The sequence below is a fragment of the Triticum dicoccoides genome, chromosome 7A, assembly GCF_002162155.2.
Source record: "Triticum dicoccoides isolate Atlit2015 ecotype Zavitan chromosome 7A, WEW_v2.0, whole genome shotgun sequence".
NCBI classification, from domain to species: domain Eukaryota; kingdom Viridiplantae; phylum Streptophyta; class Magnoliopsida; order Poales; family Poaceae; genus Triticum; species Triticum dicoccoides.
The window spans coordinates 40286047-40295089 of NC_041392.1; positions in this window are offsets into that span (position 1 = coordinate 40286047).

Consider the following 9043-nt stretch of genomic DNA (forward strand, 5'->3'; position numbering starts at 1 on the left):
ATGAATGGCATATTTTCTAATCTTTCTAATCTTCAAGCGCATTGCATCCATCTTGATCTTGTGATCATCGACGACATCCGCAACATGCAACTCCAATATCATCTTCTCCTCCTCAATTTTTTTATTTTTTCCTTCAACAAATTGTTTTCTTCTTGAACTAAATTTAACCTCTCGACAATAGGGTCGGTTGGCATTTCCGATTCACATACATCCTAGATAAATAAAATCTATGTCACGTTGGTCGGCATAATTTTCATAAACAATAAATGAACCAATAGTTATAAAGATAATATATATACCACATCCGAATCATAGACAGGACGAGGGCCGACGGGGGCGGATACCAAAACCATCGCACTATATAAGATGCAATAATAAATGTAAGAAAATGATACAAGTATCTATCTAAACATACAAGTAAGAATATTTTTCCTTTCAGAAAGAAGATAAGAACAAGAGGCTCACCACGGTGGTGTCGGTGATGAGATCGGCGCGGGTGATCGACGGCGGTGAAGGCGGGGACGGGGCATGACGGACCGCTAAATCTAGACAAATCTCGAGGAAAATGGAGTTTGGAGGTCGAGCTTCGAGAGGAGAAAGCTTAAGTAGTGTGGCTCGGGCATTCCATCGAACACCTCATGTGCATAGGAGGTGAGCTAGAGCACCACAAAGCCCTCTCCCCCTCGGCCAGAAAAAACAGAGCACTGTGCTCTGCTCTTGCGCGAGGGGGTATATATAGGCACCTCATTGGTCCCGGTTGGTGACATGAGCCGGGACTAAAGGGGAGCCTTTGGTCCCGGTTCAAGCCACCAACCGGGACCAATGGTGGTGGGCCAGGAGCAAGACCCATTGGTCCCGATTCATCCCACAAACTGGGACCAAAAGGTCCAGATGAACCGGGACCAATGGCCCACGTGGCCCGGCCGGCCCCCTGGGCTCACGAACCGGGACCAATGCCCAGATTGGTCCCGGTTCTAGACTGAACTGGGACTAATGGGGGCTGACCCGGCCTGGACCATAGCCCTGTTTTCTACTAGTGAAAATAGGCCACGTCAGCAGTATTAGTCAAAATCGGGCGTCCACGGTAGATTAAAACCGCTCGAAGCATTACCTGGGACGAAAATATCCGATTTGATTGGTTGAGAGATGATTTGTAAACTTTTGTGAGAATTCAAGGACAAAAAATACACTTTTTCCCTTGAAATAATAACCAGCTAGCATAACTAACTTTTGAAGGGTTTAACCTCCCAAATTGAAGGGAGTACCTCCTAAGGTCCCTCAAATACAAAAATGAGGATCTATACATAGTTCATAATCATATGAAAGAAGTTTTATGGTTACCGGTAGATCCAACATCGTTCAAAATAGCAGATGAATTTAAGATGAGAGATACACTATATATTTCACCAGTTTAGCAAGCACTCTCTTGTACATAGCAAAGCACATCCTTCAACTTATACTACTGAAGTTTAAATTTCTGTTGGTCAACCTTGATAAGATGTAAGGGCATCTTCAAAGGAGACTCACAATGCTCGGGTGTATGTCCGGATTATGGTGTCTGGACCACTTGTATCACCCAACGACACTTTCTGCTTACCAAAAATAGCCTCGTAAAAGCAGCTGGGTACTTGAGCACCATCCGCCCGACAGGACATCCGCTCGGGTGAGCGTCCATTATGAGCACCAGCCATCCGAACAGATAGGGGCCAGGAGGAGATGCAAGTAGGATACATGGGTGCCCCAGAGATCTTGTATGAAGCAGGGTGATCGAGGTATCCTTGCTAGTGTGACTTACATGGTTTCAATGACAAAGTGTATGTTGATGTTTGCAGTGGCGAGCCCCCACCGCTGGAACCTCTCCTTTCCTGGTCGGAGGGACATCGGTCGCACCATAGTGTTTGATCGTGGAAGCCTCATTTGGCATTTGGCCACCGCAGTCGTCACCTTTGACTCAGTCACAGCTATAGTGGGGGTGGCTATGTAACCGCGTCTAACAAGAACTCCTCTCCAACCGCGACAATGGAGGGTGCTGCCATCTGTTTGACACGAAAAATAATAACAAACAACGATGGTTATCGTGTTATTATCTCTCTACGCGACAGGGGAAATAAAAAATTGCGGGCGTGCCAGTGTACAGTAGTACACAAAGAAAAGGATACGGGAAATGAGTATTTCATTAATCTCATTGGAGAAACAAAAGTACAAGATCCCGTAAAGAAAAAGTGCGCTCCGTGGCCTACCAGCGCGGCCAGCCTGACTATGGCGATTGCGGTCTCCTGGTTCCCGGGGCCTCGGAAGGCTCCCGGTTAATTACTCCCGCGGGTTGCTCCGCGAGATACCTCCGATTAATCTATGTGGTCGTCTTCGTCGTCTTTGCTTCTCGTCCTCCATGCGTGATGATGGTGATGTATGTGTCGGCAGCGGCAGAGCCCATGTCCTCATCGGTACACGCGCCGCAAGTGACGAGGCCTTAGCGGTGGCCGCGCCCGCCCTGGCCGTCGTGCCTCGTCGGTCTTGGCGGCGTTGGAGTAGTTGGTGTTGGGGTAGCATGGGTCACGGTCGGCTTAGACTTCTTGATGACCTGTTGCTTCATCGGGGTGTTCAAGAGGCTACGCCTTGCGGGAGTAACGGTTTGGGAGACCGGCGTCAGTGTAAAAACTAACGGACACACGCTCAAATTGGCGTGGCCGGGGTGGTTGGCGCCTCATCTTGGCTAGACGCCAAGTATTTGGCGGTCTGCCAAGGCAAAGGCGCCGCCTCACAGGGCCGTGGAAAGTGGTGTCGCAAAGGCCGCATCGCCTTGGGCTGGTACTACGTGAAAGAGTGACCTGTGCGCCGGCGATGCCATGGACCTATACACTAAGGACCGGTCCGCCATGGTGGGTGTGCCTCTCGAAGGAGGGACCGGTCTTGGACAGCGTCGTTGCAACATTCGGTTCAGTGAAGGATCTGTACGCCATTGACCTGTTCGTCGGGGACGCGGGCCTCATGAAGGAGGAACCGGTCTTAGACCCGTCGTTGCGGATATTGGTTCCACCAAGGATCTGTACGTGGTGATGGGAAAGGCGGGGGCTGCGTTGTCGGCGAGCTCCGGTTCCGCCGCACCGTCCCCTCCAAGAGTGTGACGCAAAACCTGTCCACCGTGGCCTTATTCGTCGCAATCTGTGCGTCATGAAGGGAAAAGCGAGACTCGGGCTGCGTCGTCAGTGAGCTCCGGTTCCGCCATGCCGTCTCCTCCAAGAGCGTGATGCAAAACATGTACGCCTATGTATCCTTTGCCATGAACCTGTTCACAGTGGCCCTGTTCGTCGCAATCTGTGCGTCGCGAACTGTACACCATGGGCTATTCGCCGAGCGCCATGAAGGCCGCCATGGTAGAGCGCCGGGGCTAGCGGTTGGGCCGCGTCGTTGGCGAGCTCCGGCAGCTCCCGAGTCATCTCCAGCCAAGAACATGACACCTGAAAATAAAAGGCTTGGCGTAGACGATCTCCGGCGGTGTCGGTGTAGTTTGCTGTTTCGGTGCAGTCATCTCCGGCGGCGGCGATGGGATCACACGAGGGTCATCCCCGGTGACCGGCACATACTCTCCGCGTAGCGCATGCATGCTAGAGAGGAGACAGAAGAAAAATAGATGTATTAGATCAAAATCTCACCTTTCGGGAACGTGAGCTTGGTGTCCATGTCGCTGGCGCCGGTGTTCTCGCCCGGCTGCGTTGGCCCGTCGATGCTATCTGGTCTTCTGCCGGCTGCGTGGCCGCGTAGATGTGTGATGGATGGGTGTGGGCGCTGGTGAATGGATGGGTGTTGGAGGTGCGCGTGACGGATACTTGCGTACGTGAGTTATGGTGGATGAAGTGCAGCGTGATGGATGAGTACGATCTGTGTGGGCGCTCGCAAATTGATGTGCAGCCTTGCGGCGTGGGTTCTCCCTCTCTGGCCGTGCGTGCGTATGCAGGGCGACGGCGTCTACGCGTGCGTGCCTCTCTCCTCGTGCGTTGGTGTATGGATGAATGGGTGTGTGCGTCGGCCGTGCGTACGTGAATGGATGGATCTTCTGATGGATGGATGTGTGCTACGTGATGGATAGATCTACTGATAGATGGATGTGTGCCTTGGTGAATGGATGGATGTGGTGCTTGGTGGCCGGCTAGTGCACCGTTGACGGATGGATGGATGCTGGAGGTGTTGTGTGATGGATGGAAGTTTGCGTGAGTTGCCTCTCCGGACGTGCGTGGATGTGTAGGGCGGCGGCGTTTACGCGTGCGTGAGCAGCTTGACGGCCGCGTGTGTAGCTATGCCCCTCTCCGGTGTGTAGCCCGCCGGCTGCGGCTGCGTGCGTGAGAGCGGCCTGGCAGCCAGCCCATCTGTCTCCGCCTCCCCCCAGGAGTGAATCAAGCATTGGCCTTTTATAATGGGAAGCTAGGGTAGCAGCCAGAAGATGAGAAATTCACGGAGCGCCGCCGCGAGGAGTTAGAGAAGGTGCGACTCTCCCGTGGCTGCCCCTGCATGTTAGCCTTGTCACGCTGCATGTCAAGCTGCAAGTACCAGGCCGTTTGGTTGGATAAAGATGACATTAGCTAGCTCATCAGTTGGATAAAGATGACATTAGCTAGCTCATGCACGCAGCTAACGACCAGGCCGCTCAGCCGTGCGCATGCAGTAGCTAGTCCACGCATGCTACCATGTACGTGTTAACTCTTGGGTTGGATAAGCATGCTATTTAGGAGTGCTAGATACAATAAATAAATACCAACCATCCGGCCATCCTGGCCAAGCTTTGGGCTGCATAGTGTCAACCCAATTATTTAAGCCAAGAGACTTGCACAATATTTGGTGGAAATAAGCACGTACTGATCTCCTTACTTACACAATATCTCTTGTATATTTTTTTTTATCCTTTGAGCTTGTCATGTGTATGTAATTAATAAATCATGACAAAATCTCGTCGAACAAATGCCCCCCACCAAGTGGAGTACGCCTGCGAAGCAGGGCGAAGTCGACTTGATGAAAATTTTAAACCGGATGCCTATCAAACTGGTGCCTCTGTTTCAAAGTAAAATCATCATCATGATCCTTTTGCATTAGCAAACAACCTCATTTTTTTCATTTTTTTAACTTGGCGCAAATATCAATTGCTGCCCTCCCTTTGACCAAGGCATAGTCTTTCTCGGGTGTATAGGAAAGACAGGGGGAGACAAAAGGTGGCGAAGGTCCATGCGAAAAGAAATGGAACACTACGACGAAAGTCCATGCCGAAACGGGGTAATAGTGGTGTAATGCAGCGAAACCATGCCACAATGGGAATATGTATCCTGCGACAAAACCATGCCACAGATAGTTAATGGCCATCTGTAGCGAGTGTCCATGCCACAAAATCCTTGCTGTAAATTGAAAATGATGCCAGACAAGAGCACATGCACCAACTAAGTGATATGAGGCTACGGAGCAAAGTCCATTCCATAGACTAAAAATATTCAAGTTCCTTATTGCGAGCGTTTGCTAATAAGGTGCCAGCCGACAAAGAAACCTTACTGCATCTCCATTCGACAGCGAAATACCATGCTGTGCCTTGAAGAAAATTTATCAGTCTAGTTGCGACCACTGAGACCGTGGTGCCAGCCGACTAAACTGAAGGGTTTCACAGATTCACGCTGGCCGCACTGGCGCATTGCACTGCTCCCGTGAAGTTGACGCATTGATGTAGATGAGCCACCAGAAAGCCATTGGTGGGTCATCTTGTAATTGTCGAGGCAACCCAAGATGTTGGGTCGATATCGAAAAACAGAATCTACACCAGAAGGCTATCGGTGTGGTCATAAATGAGAGCGCCGGAATAGACATCGGCTCCCGTCGTTGTTGTTGGAGATAAGGGTGCCTGTAGTGCCACAGCGGTGTTGTAGGAGTACTGGTGCTGCTACTACCAGTGCTAAGAACACATGTTGATGTAGACCAAAAGTACGCCGGAAAATCATCAGCGACATAATAGACGCACTGGGGTTGCAGCCCCCAGTGTTGGTGAAGTTTGTTGGTGTAGATTATTCGATGCTGAGATGTCGTCGGCGATGTCACGGACACACGGGTTCGCTGCCCCCAGTGCCGATGGGATGTGTTGGTGTAGAAAGCTCTATGTCGGGATGTCGTCGACGACCCTGTGAACACATGAGTGTTAACCCCCAATGTCGATGGAGCAGGTTGGTGAAGCCAAGACGCCGTCGGCGACGTCGTGGATGAACTATGCAATTACCCCCAATGTTGATGGAGTATGTTGTCGATGACATTGTGGACACACGGGTTCGCTGCCCCCAGTGTCCGCCGTATATTGGGGTAGACAATCAAATGTCGGGATGTCATCGACATTATCATGACGCAGTTTTGTTGATGTCCAAGTAGCCATCATGTCGGCGCAGGCTCAACGTGTGCGCCATTAACTAGTGATGGCTGCACTGATGATGAACAAAAGAGTGCATGCAAGCATATTTATGGAATGTAATGTCATAAAAAATGAAGTATTTGTTAGATTGGATGAAGATGTTGGCCCTCCTGACAATCAACCAGCTATAATGTGTCATCAATAAAGACTACCAAAGGGCTTATCAGCGGGGACCGTCGAAACGACCATGACAGTTGCAAGTTAAGAACTGAATAAGCTTTAGCTTATGTGTATGGGGACACCGTGCTTCAGAGATGCCTATGACAGGAAGTAGAAAAGCATACCCTAGCCCATCATGGTATCGAGAAACCCCACAGCTCGATCATGCCCCCCGCGCAATGCCTCAAGAACCCAGAGACTTAGGTGAGGTTGATAAGGGTGATGGTTTTGGGATAACAGCTTGGCTATTTTTTCTTCATGCATTAATGAGGGGTGGTGAATGGCTATCTTCCGCCTTCTTTCCAGTGGTTCCCCTACCGCTCAAGATTGCCGGATTTGCTTCTTGGCACTTTTGGGACTTTTTGATTGCTTCTTGGAATTTGAGGTTTCCTCTATTGTGAGGATTGCTTGCATGGGCTGGCTGCATTACCCTGGACTTCATGACTATTTTTTTCACTCTGGGGATTTGCTTGCACTTCTTCGGGGATCACTTTCCACATTTTCTTGGGGGCCCACCTTCAGAACTTGGAAGACAACCATTCACCTATGTGTACTAAGAAAACCCTCTGGCACTTTATCCGGGGCTTTTGGTGGCACGACCCAGGGTTGCCATGTGGCTACACACCGAACCCAACTTGTGTTGGGTCAGGTAGCCCTTCCATGATCTTTTCCTATAGTCTTCCCTGGGACGTGAGCTTCTGTGAACCTGAGACATGCCGGAAAACATGATGAGCGTGGGGTCTGATAATAGAAGTGCCCAAGTAGTCTTATTTACTACCTCCAAAAGCATACACTTGGCACGTGTGGTGCATTATGGGTGTGGGAGCCGCTTCACCTGCAACATGGCACATTGTGCCGCCCGTCAACAAGCCCTCGGGTAGCCAATTACTGGAGCACTAGCATGGACTTGTGAGGAAAGCCAGTATTTATGCTCAAAATTGCCCCCAATCATGCAAACATGTGAAATAAATGTGATGGGTGTGGTGTAAATTGAAAGGAAATGCAATATGAGAAGGCCATATCTGCTATAGCTCTTCAAGTTGAACCTGCGCCCAGTGAAGATGTCCGCTCAACTTTTCGCCATCACGTCAAGGCACCAGTCGGTTGGAGGATATGGGCCTATCAGGTTGGCTACTATTGAGCGTGTGTTCAGGAAGACTTCTTTACATATGAAAGACCATCTCATTTTATGTAGGCTTCGCCGACTGGAGCTTATAGTCAAGTTCTACGAAGTGCCTTCGGTGTAGTGGCCACCTCAAGAAATGCCCCCAGCACATTGGGCGTGAGGTCGAGGTTGCCAAAGCCAACGATGATACATGGATTATTTGTTCAACCATCGAGAATGCCTCCAAGATAAATGCAATATCTTGGGTACTTGAAGCGAACTGCGGCGCCTTCTTGCCATGGCCGCGCAATATTGGAGGAAACCTGTGATCAGGGCATATTGAAATTGCACCCACGGTTCTCCATAGAATACTAACCCGAGTTGGATCACAAATAGGTTAATTGAAGCCTCCATAAGAGATAGGGCATCGGGAAGAATAACCCGAGTTGAGAAATATCCACACTATCTTGTAATTAAGTTGGAGAAGAGCCAGAAGATGAATTCGACAACCATTGTTGCGCAGCAAAGATGGGACGAGAACCACGTCCCACCGGGCGTGCCATTTTGTTTGACATGAAAAATAATAACAAACAACGATGGTTACCGTGTTATTATCTCTCTACGTGCCAGGGGAAATAAAAAATTGCGGGCGTGCCAGTGTACAGTAGTACACAAAGAAAAGGATACGGGAAACGAGTATTTCATTAATCTCATTGGAGAAACAAAAGTACAAGATCCCGTAAAGAAAAAGTGCGCTCCGTGGCCTACTAGCGCGACCAGCCTGACTATGGCGATTGCGGTCTCCTGGTTCCCAGGGCCTCGGAAGGCTCCCGGTTAATTACTCCCGCGGGTTGCTCCGCAAGATACCTCCAATTAAGCTATGTGGTCGTCTTCGTCGTCTTCGCTTCTCGTCCTCCATGCGTGATGATGGTGATGTGTGTGTGGGCAGCGGCAGAGCCCGTGTCCTCGTCGGTACACGCGCCGCAAGTGACGTGGCCTTAGCGGTGGCCGCGCCCGCCCTGGCCGTCGTGCCTCGTCGGTCTTGGCGGCGTTGGAGTAGGTGGTGTTGGGGTAGCATGGGTCGCGGTCGGCTTAGACTTCTTGATGACCTGTTGCTTCATCGGGGTGTTCAAGAGGCTACGCCTTGCGGGAGTAACGGTTTGGGGAGACCGGCGTCAGTGTAAAAACTAACGGACACATGCTCACATTGGCGTGGCCGGGGTGGACGCCAAGTATTTGGCGGTCTGCCAAGGCAAAGGCGTCGCCTCACAGGGCCGTGGAAAGCGGTGTCGCAAAGGCCGCATCGCCTTGGGCTGGTACTACGTGAAAGAGTGACCTGTGCGTCGGCG